This window comes from Echiichthys vipera (genome assembly GCF_963691815.1).
Source record: "Echiichthys vipera genome assembly, chromosome: 10".
Lineage (NCBI taxonomy): Eukaryota > Metazoa > Chordata > Actinopteri > Perciformes > Trachinidae > Echiichthys > Echiichthys vipera.
In genome coordinates this window covers 22175347-22194638 of record NC_139835.1, presented here as the reverse complement: position 1 = coordinate 22194638, position 19292 = coordinate 22175347, and the positions used below count along the sequence as shown (strand labels likewise).

Genomic DNA, 19292 nt, shown 5'->3' with positions numbered 1-19292 from the left:
CTTCAAGCATCAACATTTAAGCTAGCAGGTAACTAACATTAGATAAAGAAGGGTTAAGATTAGATTAAAAGACAGGTTAGGGTTACATCTTCTTACTTGTCATATAATAACTTAATTTCAAATAACAGCCTACGCAGTATGCCTGTGTTGTTAGGCTACTGTTTAGTACCAATATTAGGCTACATATTAACATGCTAACACACTAAACTGAGATAATGATCATCATGCTAACATTAGCAAAGCTCAAAGCACTACCGTTTGCTCTTATTGAAGCAGCTGTGGCCAGGAGAACAGTTTGTATATCAAAACAATATGTTATGCAATGTGCTACAAATGCCAATTGACATTAAAATCTTGTCAAAAGGAACTTTCCAATTTCTGTTTAAATGTAGATAATGTAATCTTTTCTTAAAAATGAATAGATAGTTCCTTAATCTCAAAGGGGAGGAATTTTCAGTGAATGTCACCCCAGACCAGTTTAAAAACAGGCAGCTGGGACAAAGGAGTCAGTGTTGTTTGGACTCATCCGCAAAATTGAAGTCAGATGGCAGTTCATCAGTCAGATAGAGCATGTGCTAATCCAGAGGACAAGACTGGAAACAGATTTGATTCAATTATTCCCAACATGGAACATGTGGACTCTTTTCTTTCATGCATCCAATGTACATATAAAAACAAATTGATGGATATCCTTGTAAAAGTCAGGAATCAATATCAATCACATATGTCCATCTCCATATTCCTTTTATATTGCCAGCGACGGATCACAGTAATACTTAAGCATTTAACTCAGGCATTGAAAATCATTAAACCACTTGAGTTCACTTAATTTCAGGCATGTGACCTAATTAATACCCCAATGGCCACTCTGTGTGATGCGCATCTGAAATAGGTCCCTGAACTTGCATGCCCTCAGTGGTTGCTCCCAGCCCTCAGCCTTTGCTCCGTGCTTGTCTTCAGCTGGCACACAGTCCTCCCTCCCCCTCTCCGTGCTCTGGGTAGAAGCCTCCAACTCAGCTGCTGAAGCCACAGGATAAAGGTGCAGCTGTCTGGGCACTGCAAGGCCATAGTGACGCTAAAGCCCGGTGCTTACATCTGCTGCAAATACAGTCATGTGGAAAGGTCAAGCAAGGCGGACCCCATCGTCACTGGTGAACCGTTAATCGTTAATACCACAGCAACCAATTGGACTGGAATTTCTTTGGGTCACCCAACGTCAAATATGATCCTCTGGAAGAACTTCACTGCACTGCCTGCCACTGGGTGAAATGGATCCCAGAAACTGACTTGAAGAACGTGCAGCGCCATAATAAAGGTCTCAAATGGGCGATTAGAGCTGCTGAAGAGAGACAGAATCATTTTGGGCTCCCACTGTGGGAATAGATACACTTTGCAACTTAGCACGGGTGACCGCCTTTGCCTTGATTTGATATTGAAGACTACAATTACCTACATTAAAGGAATATTAATACTTTAATTTGCTGTCTTGCTGAGAGTTAGATATAGACATATGTCCATTTAATATTTGCATCTTATTAGCATAACATAGCACAAAGACGGGGAACAGGGGCAGCAACTAGCCTGGCTCTGTCCAACATTAACAAAATCCATCTAAATGCATCCAAGCAAAAAACTAGTCCTGTCCTCTGAATATCATATAATGATTTTATTTATTTGCTATCTTACACTTAAATTACATTTACTTTATTTTATATTTTTACTGCCTTTTTTATTGGTTACTTGCTTTTTTTCATTGCAAATTGTGTGTTTCCCTCCGATATAAGATCAGTTTATCTTATTTTGGAATAACGTTATCGTCTGTTATTTTATATCAAGTACTAATTATAATGTCGACAGGACAGTCTGAGATCTGGGGGAGGCCGACTGCAGATTTAATTCTTCCATCCTCAATTAGCCTCAACCTTCTGCTTCAAATCGCTTCAACAATGTTATTACATTATAGTTTACAAGCATTTGATTAGTGATTTTTTTTTGTGTGCAGGGTATTTTATATCATGAGGAACACGATCATGTGGTTAATATGAGCAAAATATGCAGAATTAAAGAAAAACAACAACAACAACTCTTGACTGTGGTGCCTCACAAAATGAGGACTGCAGAAGCAAAAGTAAAATTAGGCTAGAAACCATGCTTAAGGTATTAGTCAGTGGTTTATCTTTAGACTGTCAAACATTCAGAGCTATTATCGCATATAGATGGGCGGTATAGTCGGAGGTCCTGTTATTCATTGTGCAGCCAGACAGAGATGAGTGGGATTACTTTGCTTGTGTTGAACGCAGAATATCATTAAAAGTAATCTGCAACGGGTTCATTTGAAACTTGAATCTGACTATTTTTAAACAATTTAAAGCAGTAGGTTAATTGATGACTCTAAAATTGCCCGTAGGTGTGAATGGTTGTCTGTCGCTGTGCGTCTCTATGTGTCCTGTGATAGACTGGCGTCCTGTCCAGGGTGTACCCCGCCTCACGCCCGTTGTCAGCTGGGATCGGCTCCAGCCCCCCGCGACCCTGACCCCGGGATAAGCGGTTGAAGATGAATGCATGAATGAATGACAAACTATGAAAAACACGTTTTTGTGTGTGTGTGTGTGTGTGTGTGTGTGTGTGTGTGTGTGTGTGTGTGTGTGTGTGTGTGTGTGTGTGTGTGTGTGTGTGTGTGTGTGTGTGTGTGTGTGTGTGTGTGTGTGTGTGTGTGTGTGTGTGTGTGTGTGTGTGTGTGTTAACTTGTCTGAAGATACTTTAGATGATAAGAGATAAATTGGTTCTCTAGTAGGGGATATTTGCTTTAAGAGGACCCTGCTCATTGATTCATGCATATATTCATCTCTCATGCATACCTACTTATCCCATAATTCCCAGCATGCATTAGAATAGACGGGACATCCCAAACACGAAAACACAGACCGTTTAAAATAGAGTAAGAGTACAATGTACAGTGCATTGGTTAAAAGATGTTCTAAAGTTCAAATTAGTAAAACTACATATTGTTTTTTTTCCACCTCTCTCCTGTGCAAAGTTCTGGTCCGTGTGGTTTCTTTGTTCCCTGACATTCAAATTTATGACGATGATTAAAAGCCTCCTGTGCTCGTTTTCACTCTTTCATTGCTCTGTGCCAAAGCTGCGATATGTGTCTATATATGACACAGCAAATCTTCAGTCATTTAGCCTGGTGTTGTGTTCCCAGACGGCTAAATCCCTACAGAGATTAGTGGGGATGTTTCAGCCCCAGCAGTCACCAGACCCTTTATTTAGATGCTGAAGTTTGTTCTTTTCTCTTTCATCCTTTGGCCTTTTATGTATACAACCACTCAAACCGACACACACACCATCACAAACAGGATTACTTTTATACTATTACTATTAAGTACTTTTATCGTATTTGCTCTAGATGTTACAGTGACATCTGAAAGCACACGACATCTAATGTGGAGGATAATATGGATATCCATATAAATAGAGCCTAATTAAGTAGTAATACATTTGTTTCAAAGAGAACTCCCAGGCCTAATAACTTATAAGTTATTTGCGGTTGTTTTTCTCATGGTCCCATTCTCTAAAAGGGTGCTGCAGTCTCACCTGACCTCACTTATCAGGACAACAACAACTGGGCCCCCCTGTCTCTGCCTGCGTTTATCTTACTAATTCTGTCTGTTGCAAAGCAAGAGCAGCTGTCGTGGTGGCGCTCTGGCAGCCATAGTACCAAGCCCCGTGTCCTAGAATACAGATCCAAATGATCTGTTGGCTGGTGGAAGGTCAAGGTAGGTGATGTGGTGGCAGCAGGGGGCCAAACGTTCCCCTCTTTCTAATGCTGTAAGGCTTTTATTATTTGGCTTCCAGCATAGTAGCACTCGAGGTTTAAATGACAAATCAGATTGCTGATTTGAATCATTTCATTCAGTTCAGTTCATAGTGGTATTTCATAGTAGACGCTACGTTAGTATTTCTGAATTTCCAAGCTAAGCGATCACATCATCATTCAAACGTCAGCAAGTGCTGGTCAAGTCAGATGTGTTTCTGTAGCATATTCAAACAAAATGAGCTGACCAACTTGCTTTACAGACATAGGAAAAACAGAATAAAAACAGGTCAACAGCACACAACAACATCATGCATGTACCCAGGCAGACATAAGATCAATGAACTAACAAAGCACCTTGAGATTTCCTTGAATTTTAAGGTGTGCTATATGAATAAAAACCTTTAATATTAATCCACAACATTGTAAAAGGCCCATTTGTAGTGGCAATCAAAGTGCATTCAAAAGCCAAAGAAAAGAGGTGAGCTGTGCTTTGAACAGCTCAGCAGAGGGGGCAGATCTGATGTGGACCTGAATGACCCAGGCGGGGTATAGGAAATTAAAAGGTCAGATCGGCAGGGCGCCCATCCATGAAGTGCTTCACAGCCGAATAGTAAAGTCTCCTTTACACAGAAGTCAGTCCACAGGTTGTTATCGGTAACCGAGAAAGTCGGGGAAGGTCTCAATTTTTAAGTTGTGTAGCAGCACATCCGCCCATTGGCAATAAAAAAAAAGATTAATACATATAAAGCGTTCGACACACACCCTTTAACGTGCATGGTTACAGTATGTATGTGTTGTATATGTTACTAATGCTGCTCATAGTTGTTTATTGTTTGTGTGAAATATTCTGTTTGTAATGCGTTTATGTAGTTTAACTTACTTCTATACGTTTTTGTGTATGTATTTTTTATTTCTCTTATTGTTTTTTATTATCATTTTCTATTACATAATACACTTTGACTTAGTAACAAAGCCAAACAAATATCATATATATTCAATGTGATTCCCATTTTACTGGTTCTGGAGGCCACAGAATAGCAAGCATAGCACGGGAGCCGCTGGTTCATCACGTACATCATCACCTCCAATCAGGTGGCCTTAAACGCGGGGGGCCTTTCTTCCAGAATAAACATCTAGTTTCATCAGCGTTGTAACTAAAGCTCCGCTCAGCTGGGGGCTCTCAGCAGTCAATCAGTGGGAAGACTTTGGTGTGACCGGTGAGAATATGAGGGGCGTGGATCTAAAATGGAAGACATCCTGGATATAGCAGCGTTGACAAGTGTTACTCAGCCTAATAAGTCAAGTTCTCCTTGGGCTTAACAGAGGAGCAGTATAATATATATATTTATATAAGAAAAAACAATACATTAATCACCCCCAAAGCAATTTCAGTCAGAAGCACCTGGACTTGGTTATTTCTCTCGGAAGACGTTTCACCTCTCAAGAGGCTTCATCAGTTCATGTACGCGTCTGACCATTAATCATGCACCTTTACAGCAGATTTGAATCCTCCATACAGAAGTCAGAGACCACCAGATTTCCAGGAATTGTTTATCCAATGAAATAAAACCATGAAATCTTATAAAGCCAGGTTAATGTCTCGTAATTTAAACATGCACCTCAGCTCTTTCCAATTATCCTTGAGGCCGGTATGTAAAAGAACAAAAATGTAATAAGCATGTGCTTGTAAGTCTTCATCTAATTGCCTCCTAATCAAATTTTATTAGTTTAGAGTATGAAAGTAGTCATTGTCACTGCTGAATGGGAGGGCCATAGGCTGGTTATTTTAATATCCTGACACATACAGTAGTGACCCAGTGGTATGTGTGACGTGCACAAATGATGATGATGATGATGATGGAGACGATGTTGAGCTTCTCTGCCAGGTAGGCTCTGCCCCCTTGTGATAGGAGAGCCGAATCAGTGCAAGAAACTTTTTGGTTTTAAATTGATTTTGCTCATGATCTCATCCAAAATTGTTTTGCCATCGGACCTATCTTTTTAAGTTTCCACAGTCTCAAATGGAAAAAATCAAATTAAAAAACGTTTACTCCCCTTTCCAGTGTAGGAATGAAGATGAGACACGTGGAGGCGCTGTGGAACAAGGAACAAGAGAGTTGCATCAGTCTTAACCTAACTGTTTAATGGATCTCTATTGCACATGTTAATTTAAAATCATAATATTAACAATGTTTATTAAATCAGCTACTTTTTCTGGGGTCCAACAAAAGACAAGACATGCAAACATCTACAACATCAACAAAACAGAAAAAAAATGTCACCCCACTAATAACAGCCTACTATAGTGAAGCACTGCAATTATAATCAACCTTCACCTTTTAAAAGTGACCCTACTAAATGTAGTGGGGGTTTACTCCAGTTTGACATAGCCCTGTAAATGAACGTTTTCTTTAAACACTGGTTTTAGGTGACGGTAATGTGAAGGGTCCCATGACATGTACAGAAGAAGTAAAATGGGAGTTTGTGGCTGAGAGTCGTATGTTATGAGCTGAATCCAGTTTGTGTGGACTAATGTTGCAGGTGTACAGTAAGTGGTGAGGCTGACATAGACTGAAACTGTGTAAAGGAAAATAAATATTATAATTCTCTGGTTTACGGTTTGAGTTTATTCATAGTCTGAATTTCATGTTAACTTCTTTGTCATGATAATCAGTGGGAAATGTATCTATAAATAACCCAATAACCCATTTTCCACTGAATTAAACTTTTATATCATCTTCAAAAACTTTTCATTTCATTTTAACAGGAAATCCAGTTTATATTAGAAAAAAAAATCCCTTTCATAAGAGAAACCGGCCAAGGTAGCAGGCGTACAAGATTGCAGCATATTAAAGTACAGTTAACACAGCGACCTCTCATAAAACAACCACATACCTCTGTCACCACAGTCTTTATGATGCCCTTAAATCCATCAGTGGGCGTAAATCTTTCTCCTTTTAGATGTTTTTGCAGATGCCCAATTTGCATATAGTGGGAAAATGCAGTGTTTCTTAAATCAGATTTAATTATTTAATTTGATGGATAAAACATCATTATTAAAAATGGACTCAGAAAAAAAAACATGAAAAGAAATAATGCAAATAAAAACATTAAAGTAAAATTACAACACAAAATCATCCCATGGTCTTTTTTGGCACTTACACACATCCAATAAGCCATCGAGACAGTATTTTTGGTGTTACAACTATTAACGAAGAAATCAGGTAGAGTCGCTAACAGCTGGACATGGCTAACATTGATTAGCTCAGGGCAGTACAGTGAAGGCATTAAAACGTCTTTTTTAACCACAAATACGGCTCAAAAAATCACCAAACCTCTGCAGTAGAATGAGAAGAGTCCCTACACATAAAGTGAAGCACCAATGAGCTCCTTCCTTTTGGATTGACTTTGGTAATCCACTTGAATGGACTTTACTATGAGAGGAGCTGGTACCAGGGCCAGTAGGTAAGTCTTTAAAACACTCTTTTAATAAACTCTGGGTTCACAAACTACGTTGTTGATGCTTTGTACGAAAACACCATGATTTCTGCACAATTTTGGGCCTAAAAGTTTGGATTTTAGGATTTACTTGGATAAGAATGATTAAATGGCAAACTAGTAAACCATTAGTGTGTCAAATATTAATTTGTTGAGACAATAACATTTTTTAAAGACTTTTTATTTACCTTAAATCTTTGCGTAGTAACTGCACTTGGGCTTTGTGGGGCAGTGTTGTAGTTTCACTTCCCTTATTTGTCCTATCTTGCACTTACATTTGTACTTTTTGCAACTCTAATTTTCCTGTGAGGTCACATATTCTTTTTAATGTGGTCTCATAATATTAGTTTGGAAATAACACATGTATCTGAGTTTTAAAGCTCATTCTTGACCCAGGAAACTTAGACTTGGGCTTCTCTTTATTGATCCTTTGGGATGAACTCCTGCAAGGAAATTGAGTTTCCAGCAGCTTACAAAAACACAAAGGACGTATAAAAAAATACAGTAAAGGATAACCAATAAACTCTTAGCTAAATAAAGAAAGAAAGTATGAAAAAACAAAACAATAAACAGTAAGCAATAAACTCTTAGTTAGATATATGTGAGGTAAATGTAAGAATACAGGTCAAATAAAATTCACAGGAAGTTAAATCAGATAAGTTACATGTAGAGGAAATGTATAAGATAAAATATGTATGACTGTATGAGCAGCAAGATTAAAGTATTGCACATCAATGGTGGATAAAGTTATACATTTATCTGGATAAAGTTACTGCACAAAGAAGAAGATAAGTGGAACCGCCATTGATGTCACTTTAATATCTGATGTAAAATGTAAAAGTTTATAAACCCTGAATGGAAACGATGCGCAGAAGATGAACCCTGAGGAGAAAGTGAAACAAGTCCCTCCTGTCGTCAGCAAGGGGCGACGCAGTCCCCCAGAGTGTGTCCGTTTTCCTCTGGCGTTGTCCTGTGCCAGCCCCGGCGTGGGTGACGTCACCAACGGAACCGGCGATCAAGCCAACCGAAGACGGCACACTCACACCGGAAATCAAGTGATGTTCCTTCAAAATAAGAATTTATTTTCTTTGAAATGATGTGTTAAATGGAACAAAATGTATAACAATAATAATAATAATAATAAAAATTATACTTTTTCTGTTATAACTGGAGAAACTAATTAATATGCTCATATGATAGCCTGCATTGTAGCATGAATTAGCCTATAGCCTACTAGCTAACAGTATTTGAAATTACTAAATTAGCTCCCGTCTGCAATATTGTTTATACATAAATGTGCCAAAAATTATAATCTGTAATCACTGGTTCTCAAACTGTGGTACTCGTATTTTTCCAATATAAAAAAAGGAAACATTATTTACTAAATTAATATAATACTATCAAAATACTTAAACTTTTAAGATCCGTGAAATGTAATAAGTTCAGCATTTCCTGTAATATTTTTGTTTAAATATCAGCCTGCTACGTAGTCATGCTCAAGAGCTAATCTGTGATGGAAGAGAGTGAGCAGAGGTAAAATGGGGTGGTTTGAAAACACTGACATGTCAGTTCTGATGCTTCCCTTTTATACAGCGATACAATAAATAATCTTCTGATGAGGAATAAACCTGCATGTCCACAGCTGAATTGTGTCGGCCTACGCTGTTGTATTTTAACACTGGTCTGAGTGGTGGCACTTGAGAGAGCCTGATTTTAACTGAGGCATTACATCATCTGTATGATAATCTATATGATAATAACTCTTAAAGTGTCCATTCTTGCAGAATCAGTAAAATAAATAAAACTTCTTCTTCTTAAAACTTTCCTGCTTCTTCCTTTTTCAAAATAATTTTTTTTTTTTAAATTTAATTTTAGTATTAATATTAGCCTATCCTTCCTGCATGATGAGTACATCTATTTATTGTAATTCTTTAAGTACATTTTGCTGATAATATGTATATACAGTACTACATACCTTTTACCTTGTGAATACTTCTTCCACCTCTGTTTGCTGACTTGTGACACAATGTTTTTATTACATCAAACTCGTGTTGTTCTCAAAGTATGAGAAATCAAATAGACAGCAGTTGTGGACTCTAACTAAGTTGCCTACATTTACTCAAATACTGTAGAAATACTATTTTGACTTACTTGTACTTAACTATTTCCTGTGCTACTTTACTTCTACTTCACTATATTTCAGAGGGATGTTTTACTCCACTGTATTGTATCAATGCCCCTTTTTTGGTAAGAGGAAATGAGGCAGAGTTAAAACCTGACAAGATGGCGGCTCCCAGAGGCGAGTAGGATTGGATCAAGTTGAGAGAACGAACCCCGACAGAGATGCTACGTCCATTTTTTATACAGTCTATGGGAGCAGTGGGAGTATTCGGGTTGTGAGGGTTGGTGTTTTAAAGTCTATGGGCATGGTACTGTGTTGAATATTGGTTTAAATCAAATATCATAAATGCTGGCTGCCCGCACTTGATTCCCAGAGCCGGTGTAATCTCCGCTAGAGGCCGACACAGGAATGGATTTTCACTCCTGTGCCGGCCTTTAGTCTAAAAAAAATCCTGCCCCCGACTTTTCCCTCTCGGCCCTGGAGAAAATCATAGATCAAAAACATAGACTCCCACTCCCACCCACTCCTGTTTATCTAGTAGATCAACAACAGCATTTATTTATATTATGATCTAATTCTAATTGCTAATTTGGTAGATGTCAGCTAGATGGGCGTGTCTCCCTCCCCCCAATGTCACATCAATGCCCTTTTTTTTGGTAAGAGGAAATTAAAAAAGATGGCGACGATCATAATCGAGGATGATTGGATCAACTGGAAACAACTGACGCAGAGGCTTTATCAATGTATATACAATATAAGATCAAAAACAGTCGAAGACTCCTGTAGTCAAGGATTTTACTCCCTAAAATATGATTTTATTTTGAAACTCCTGAGCGGAAGTGGGTTGTACTTCCTGGACTAGCTTGACAGGAGTGATTGAGGTGGAGGCAGTCCGTCAGCCTGCGACAGAAAAATAAACGAGCGAGCACAGGTCGAGCAGTAGACAGTCTGTACGTGTTTTAAAAGGAAAAAGAAACAGGGAAATCAAAGGACATGTGGATTTAAGCGACATTTTGTCTCGTTTCTCGCGGGCTCGCTAACTTGTTTGGTTTCCTTGTGTGTGACCGTTTGTCCAATTCTCCCTGGAGTGAGCACTAAGGTAAGAGCCCGTAACCGCAAATGAACTGTGTAAGTTGGGGCAGTTGGACGCGTTACTTTGCCCCAAGTGCTGTTTAAACGTCTGCTTTAGTTTTATTTCCTGACGAAAACGTGAATTACAAACAGTCGTAAAAGTTTCGCCCCTAAAAGAGGAGCTCTCTCGACTCACTTTCTAGACGTGACGCCGGGTCTTTGTCCACTCATGATGAGGCTCCGCTGACTGTTAGACATTGTGCTGCTGGAGCCGCCTCGTATTTGTCCTTGTTGCGATTAAACCACACACTCTGAATGACTTATTTTTTAATCATAACCCCTTAAAGAAGCAGTTCAAATGCATGCATTCACCCGTTGGGTAATATTTGCACGATGCCACTTCTTAAAAGGCCCGTAAGCGCAGGCTACTACATGTCTGTTGTCCAAGACATCTGTTTTGTTTGACTTATTTTCTACATTTGTGTTCTGTTATTGACTTAATATAGAAACGCACTGAATTAGATGTTCATCATCACTATAGTGCATGGAATATGTCAGTGCTTATTGATTAAATGCATGTACACAATGGACCACATTTGCCATAACACAGAGATTGGCGACTGTTGCCACATGCCGAGCTTGTCAATATGTCTAGTGGCTCTTCGTGGTAACTACACCCATCAGCCCCAATACATGGTGGGGTGCATTGTCTCTTTCCTGCCTGTCTGGATAAGTTGCTCGTTCATTAACCATAAATTATTGATTTTTTTTTCTTGGAAGAATGAGGGGATTATTTTTTATCAACAATGTATGATTCATGTGACTTTAAGGTAGGGGCAGCAGTTTTGTGTTCAGGTACATTTTCATGACACACCTATTCTGCAGACACACCCTCTGTAAAAGGCCACCATAGCTAACACACACACACACACACACACACACACACACACACACACACACACACACACACACACACACACACACACACACACACACACACACACACACACACACTCAGGACAAGGTTCACTCAGCAATGGAAGGTATGTGGAAGAGCTAGGCCTGTATTGCAGAAACTTCCTAGCTTACATCATAAGATAAGAAGCCTTGAGCCCGAATGTGATTCATAATGCGTTCACATTTACAGCATTTATAAACTAGACCAAAGTTTTAAGGGTTAATACTCACTGGATGGAGCTTCTTTATTTAGGCTAAAATCTATAAATAAAAATGACTTCATTTCAGAGGGAAATATTGAACGTTTTACTCCACTACTTATGTGAAAGCTTATATGACTAAGCAAACTATGATTTTACATGTTACAGGGTTCGTACAGGTGCTCGAAATCCTTGAAAATGCTTGAATTTTAATGTGTTTTCGAGGTTTGAAAAGTGCTTGAATTTTGGATAAAGTGCTTGAAACTGTAACTGCATTCACAACAAATAGCTATAGAATATAAATCTAATTTCTAACCCTTTTGCTGCTACAAAACACAATTTTAGTTGTTTAAAGCATAATACCATCTCTTGTAAAGTGATATTTAAAAACAGTGAAATAATCATTTTTAATATGCACGTTTCATAGATATATGTAATTAACCACGGCTGTAAGGTGCTGGAAAAGCTTGAAAATGGACCCTGAATGTTGTACGCACCCTGATCGTAGTACATCTTTAAAACTATGACTGCCTGTAATAGAGTTGTATTGCTGCTTATTCTTAAGAACATTTATGAGCCCTTACTTCCTCCACCACTGCCTTACACAGCCTAGTAGATTTACCCATGATAGATTTGGTGTTGAGCTTCACTCAGTTAATACCATAATTAGTTAATTGTTTAGCACCAAATGGGGTTGTCTAGGTCATTTTAAGCAAAAATGTAAAAACAATTATCGTGTGCCAGCTTCACAAAAGTGAGTATTTTTGGTTTTCTTAGTTTTCTGTGATACTAAACTTATTATCTGTGAGTTTCTTTTAGTGTTGTAGTGTTTTCTCATATGAACTCATATGAACTGTCAGACACTGTCAGTCTTTTTGCTGTGTTCTGGCGTTTGTTTAACACGAAACAACTACCTAATAAATAATCATGAAAGTAGTCCGCGGATTAATCAGAAATGAAAATTGTAACTTGCAGCCCTACCCTGATCTGCTGTATGTATTTGGCCTTACAATGAGATTTACCCTTGTGTGTATCAAGAGGTCAAGACTTGCCACATGTGAGTCGAGCTGTCAAACATTTACTAGTTACTGCTTGTAAATAGAGAATGTGGGCGTCAAATACATGTGAACGCATGAATCATTTCCTGGTTCTTGAGATTAAACAAGAAAAAAGACTTTGAACGGATTCATTGAGGTGACATTTCAACACTTGTGCTGCTGTGTCGTTTAGGCTGCATCCACTCCTTAAAGTACAGTTGGAAATCCCTGCAGCTTGATGTTTAATAGTTTAAAGGACTGAGGAATTGTTGTTTGAATTGTTGCCATGTACAAGTAAGAGACCGTTCTAGCAGTTAAGATTGACTGACAGAAAAATAATAAGCAACTCTTTTTTAAAACTACCTTTTTATTTACCTTTTTTCAGGTAAAAAAACAAACATTTAGTGGTTCCAGCTTTTCCACTGTGAACCTTTGCTGCTTTGTGGATGGATGGAAATGGACTATTTTGTGGTTTTGGGTTGTTTGCATGAATTAAGGTTTCATTAAAGCATTGCCTTGGGCTTTAGGAGTTCATGGACAGCTTTTTAAAACAATTTTCTTACATTTTACAGATCAGATGCTTAGGCTAGATTGAGAAAAGAATTGACAGATTCATTAATAATAAGAACAATCTTTAGTTGCAGCACTTCAGGTTAATGTGCACGCTAATCTGTACTCAGTTTAGGAAAGTGTAACCTTCAGAGAATGAATTAGAGGCTTGTGGGCGGAAACGACTCCTTTTCCAAATGAGATGGTTTTTCAAAAATTCTACCCTCCCTTCACTTCACACAGACCCAAACTAATGATGCGTTCAGCCAGCGCTCATTAATTAATGCAGTCGAAAGTTGTGACAGTTAACCTCCACGAAGTTAGTGTGAAATACCAGCAAAGACGTTATGGTGTTTGTTCCTGCACATATTGGAAAACAACACCCCGCGTACGTACGTATATTGATGACCGTCATTTCTCTACAGTAACGTGTTAATATAGCCACCTACGTGTTAACGTATCGAGGCTGATGAAAAGAAACAGAGGTGTTGTACTTTAGTCTTCCAGTGACTGACGGCAGATCGAACAGGTGAATAAAATGTAGTGTTATATTTTCAAATATCCAAGTTGACGAGTCGTTTGACCAGTGACCTGTATGTGATGGTTTTCGGAAAACTGGGGTGGTGATGTCCTACAAAGTTCATCATGAGAACGCAGGATTCCCCATTTGCTGAGTTGTTACGTATGGCAGCTATGTCTGGCCGTTATGATTTATTTGTCTGAAAATACAGGTTTTGCTGGAGGCCACCTCTGAAAACTAAAAACCAATTATACTAGTTTGACTCGCATGTATGGGCAGGGGGTTGTATAGCAGCGTTTGCTGGTGTTCCTTGTTTGCAGAAGCAATAGAGTAATAAAACTGAATGCAACCTTTATTCAACAATCATAATTTCATACAAAGCCCTGAATTTGTGTCAATATTTCCCTCTTATTTGGCTTTGATTGATTTGGTTTTGACTGACGTCGCTTGCAACTGAATTTCTTCTCTTCTCTTTTGTTGGATCCCAAGAAAAATACTCAACACAAATTTGTCATTTGAGTCACATCTTCACGGATGAGCTAATGAGCCCATGCAGTCCTCTTTCTTTATGTGTGATTGCACAGTCATGAACTGAGACTAATTACTTTGCTCGTCCCGCTCATATAATGGATATGAGGCCTAAAATGTTCTAAAACACTGCAAGTGATTAAATGTCAAACTGCCCCCACAGCGTTTTGTTCATCTTTTGTTTTGAGTAGGAATTGTTGTAAAAACACTAATTTAATAGCAATAAATGTTGAGCTTTTTTGTGGTTGTGTAACGTGAACATGACGATGTCTTTTCATTAAAACGTGAATGGCCGTATTACTGTGTGCAGGAAGTAGTCTACTATGAGAACTGCATGTGTAATTATTATAGGCATACATTTCTAATCATACTCTAATAATGTAATTGATAGGTGAATCATTTTAAATGTAATGTAATGTATTTTTATTTTAACTTGCATGCTGTGCAAAGAGGTTTTTAAAGTTGTATTGTTCTCTTACATTTTATGACTTTAATGTAGTTTCTCTTGGAAAGTGCACTAAATATGAACTTTAAAATACTAGATTACAGTATGGTGTTTTAGATATGATGATATTTAGTATGCTGAAGCATGACTTAATCATGTTAATGCCCTCAGTTGCCTGTTTTTCATTTCTGTCTGGACATCCGACAAAATAACACAACCTTTATATCTATGAGAAGCTGCCCCCCTGTGTCTGTCTGTGTTGAGGACAAATAGTTTTCAGTTTCTATTGTTTCGTTTTGTGGGTTACTCTACAGCGGACCTATCTCCAGTTGTCCTTCGGTGCAGCAGAGAATACCATGCAGGGAATAAAGATCCCTGTCAAAACTGGTATTTTGGCTTTGTGAAAGGCATAATGTTTGTCTCACTCAGGAAATCCTAATCTCTCTAGGAGAAGAGAAGGAATTAATAAGTGCAAGCACAGATGGGCGGGCAGGAGACGCAGAGTGATTCTCATGAAGAGCATCATGTTGGTAGCAAGATAAAGGTCACCCTATTGTCATTGTAATCATCTGTAATCTGCGAAATGGGTAGCCATTAAACTGACAGTACACACATTTATGACAATGGACCCCCTTTCTATGACCTCATGATCTAGAAAGAGAAAGAGGATTTGTGCTACTATTAAGCAGGAGGCACACAGCGCACTTTGATTGTTTCTTTTCAGAATGCACATATGTATTTTCCTGGTATTATTGATGATTTCCTCCATATCACGTAGAAGCAGCACAATAATGTATTGAGTAAGGCTGCAGCTATAGACTATTTCAGTAATCATAGTATTCTACCAATTATTCCATCAGAGTAATCGGATAAGAAATACTTTTACTTAATAAAAGAGCAATTGTTAATAAAGATTACAAACAAAGAAAATAAGACTACGATCTCTTAAAATTAACAACTAATCATTTTTACTGCTTGTATGCAAACAATATTATCCAAATCTTAACCACTTTAGTGCATTTAAGTGTCAAGTACAAGTCCATCAGCATCTGTGCACCGTGGATGTGGTGTCCATAAGACTGTTGAACGACAGTACTAATCGTCTGTGCGGAAACACGCTGGATAGGCTAGTGACATTGATTAAACGTAGCGTTGATGCAAATCCCTTGAGGATTTCAAGTAATGGAGTTGCTTGAGTTTTTTGAGGAATCGCTTCAGCCCTAGTATTGAGCAGCGATGTCCGACGTCTGTGTGAATGGTAATGCCAGCAGGGCAAAACGACATAAAGTAGTCGCCTCACAGGCGGGTCAAAAAGTGACAAAGCAGCGTCAGAACAGCCTAAAGGCCCCTTACACTTGATACGCGGTAAACCACTTTGCACCAGCTGTTCCATTAATTTCCTATGGAAGAGGCGGTAGCGCCCAATGTAGCGGCGGCACGCACCGCTCAGATTTGCCTCAGATCAGTTGAACTTTGACCTTGTTGCCGCTGACATTTCAAAAGCGCAACAAATTAGATAGAAGCTTTGAGTGTAACGTTCACGTTTCCTAGGCAACCAGAGAGCGACATCAAGCCGGTTAGAAAGATGGAGGAAAAACGTATTGTTTGTGTTTCCGAGTATCCCGAACTAACGATACATTAAAGTCGTTTCACGATCTCGGAAGAAAGCGTGTGCTTCAAGCTTCATAAGCATCACACAAGGTTTTGTGAATAGGCGGTTGTTTTATTACAAACGTTGATTTAGCAGTTTACTGCAACTCTGCGCCCAACCTCGCGTTGAGCCCAGTGCGAAAAGCTCATCATGTGAAGGCCCCTTTAGTCATGAATAACTTACAGAAACGTTGCGTGTATAGTCCATCGTCTCTTCTCGACTCTTTCTCTCTCAAACACACGTATGCGAGTGGGTGCCGTGGCGCTGCACTTTGCTGTCCTTCTCCCTTGACAATTGTGTTACCATAATCCATAACGTTGGCAGTTCATGGGTCGGGTTGGGTCGTCATTGAGTCGCCATAACGCTGCCTTTGCTTGGTTTTGTGTGAATTAACAAAACACTGTCGGAATCTCTGTGAAAGAGGCTTTAGTCTTGTTAAAATCTGTTGAAACACATCCAAACGTGAGTACCTGCCTCTTTGTTCTATAATTCATTCAAGTTTTTCCATGACTTTATTTGTTTTGCCTCTTTATGAGGGTTTGAGTTGTCTTGGTGTTCTCTTTTGTTCCTTGAGTTTGTCCACCCTCTCCTCCTCGTCCTTCATCTCCATCATCACCTCTCTCCTCTGCCACCCGGCTCGAGTTTCTAATTCATGCCCAACAACTAAAGTAACAGCCTGTTGGCTCTAGTGTCCTTGTGTCACCACTCGGCGCTGGGCCTAATCCTTCTCGGGGACACAGAGGGGGAGACCATAAAGGGAAGGAGCGGGAGTGAGGGAGGAAGGGAATAAAGTTGGTTGAAGTGGTAAATTATCTCAGCCTTACGCCTTCTTGGTCCACATGGATGGTGCATGAAGATGTCAAAGCCTGAGATGGCATGGGGGTTAAGGAAATGGGTTTATGATTATAAAGACAAAAGAAAGCTGCAACAGATTCCTGCAGAGATCTGTGAATTTGATCTCCAAAGCTGGTAGTGTTTCAAACGACATGCGATGTGGGGAGCAGGCGACCGTAAACATCCTGAGGGTTTTCAGGGAGATTACTTTTAAGATTGTAAATTCGCTTCCTCCTCCTTCAACAGAGAAACCATAAATTCATAAACGGCCCGAGAACAGCTCGTTAAATTGTAATCAGGGGTCCACAGCTCCCCCACACTTTCCTTCAGAGTGTGTTGGGTTCGTATTACATGGCAGAAAATTAGTACTTTGGGCCATGAAGAGAGACAGAGCGAGGGGAGAAACCCAACACTTCTTAGTGGGAGAGTGTAAACTTTGGACAGAAGTTCAGGACCTTAGGCGCCACCGCACAAACAACAAAATGTGAGTTTAAATGATTAACTGATAAATTGAAGAACATTAGAAATGAACAAAAAATGTATTAACAACAATTATGACTATCATTTATCATTTTATGACTACAGATTATTCTCTATTATGTTCTGGGGGAAAAGCATGCAGAGCCGACGCTGCACTCCCTTAATTATATTCTTCTACATCTCTTCACCGAACCACTTCACCTGTGCAGGATCTTTTTTACACAGAAACTCAAAAATAGAAGTAAGAACAATCCATTATCTTGTTTAAATGGCCTAACTTAAAAGTTGTGGAATGAAGAGAAGTCTGTAGCTCATCCATCATTTGAGTTTCTGTGACTCACGAAAAGAGTTTATCTATTGTTTGTTTTTTTTCCATTATGTTGTTTTCAGTGGAGGCTTCGGTAGGCCCTTCATGCTCTAATTGATTTAATTAAGTGGACGTTTTCCCCTTTGGCTGTGCTGATGCACAAACCGGCAGCATGCCGACAAACATTGAGTTATCTCACCCAGAGCACAAGCTTTGCTTATCTGTATTTCACAGAATGATCCACGTTCCAAGTTCTCCTTTGAGCATCACAGCCCACGTTACATGCGTCCCTCCTCTGAGGTTCAGCCTCATTAACAATCTCTGTCCATTCCTGTGGATGCTTCGAAAGGCACCAACACTGTAGTAAATGCTATGATTCACATTTGTTAATGGTTTTCCCTTTTGAGAAATGAAGAATGGTTCCACTCTCTGCACACATTTTTGTGATGGGCAGACATGCTGTCTCTTTTGATTTTCACTTCAGTTACAGTCATTTTAATACTCTCTTCATTTTAAATAAACTATGTGCCCCTGCAAATTGAGATAACTCTCTGATCTTAAAGTGCCAACAGATAACTTTTCTGTTTTAACTTATTATGGAGTGAAATATTGATGCACGATGTAATGGCTATAAAATAATAACACCGCCGGCTTTTAGATTGGTTCTCTATAAGCCTCGCTTTCACTGTCTGCCACCGGGTACACACCGCCGGCCAAATGATGACGGTATAAAGGAAGAGGAGGGCGCTTGAGTTGTGCCTGCACTTGTGAAGGTAGTAAAATAATAACAGGAAGCCTTCATAGTCTGAAGCAAGAGGACAAACTAATCCTTCATATTGTTAACAGCAGCACATTAAGGCTTCACTATTTCATTCTTACCTTCCACAATAAAAGCCCTATACATAAAACGTTAACGTTACGCAGCATCACTGCTTACCAGAGAGCATTTGGCCAAGAGGCAAACACTCAAACGAAACAGCTTACAACTCAACAAAAAAGCAGGAATGACAGACGATGGAACAACTGAACATCTGACCTCTAACGATGCTGGATGCAGAAAAGGCAGATTGATGAAAACCACTCTTTCGACCAGTAAGTGACACAACCTGCCTACCCAATAATCCTGACGAGTCTATACTCTGCCTTTAGAGCACCGAGATCAGGGTTACTTCTTCAAATTCAAACACTAACATAGCCGTGTTGTGTTGTGTGCAGTTTGCCTAATCATCGTGTGGGACTCGCTCGGGAAAGCAACGTTTTTAAAATCCCGTGC

General features: G+C 39.2%; 1 protein-coding gene across 1 annotated transcript in view; it reads left to right on the top strand.

The window, feature by feature from the left end:
• Positions 1-10364: 10364 nt before the first annotated feature.
• The window catches only part of nck2a (NCK adaptor protein 2a), a 37294-nt gene continuing 28366 nt past the window's right edge, over positions 10365-19292 (top strand). The window contains exon 1 of the mRNA XM_083922022.1: positions 10365-10539. The gene's annotated coding sequence lies outside the window, so the exon portion shown is untranslated. The remainder of the gene's footprint in view (positions 10540-19292) is intronic.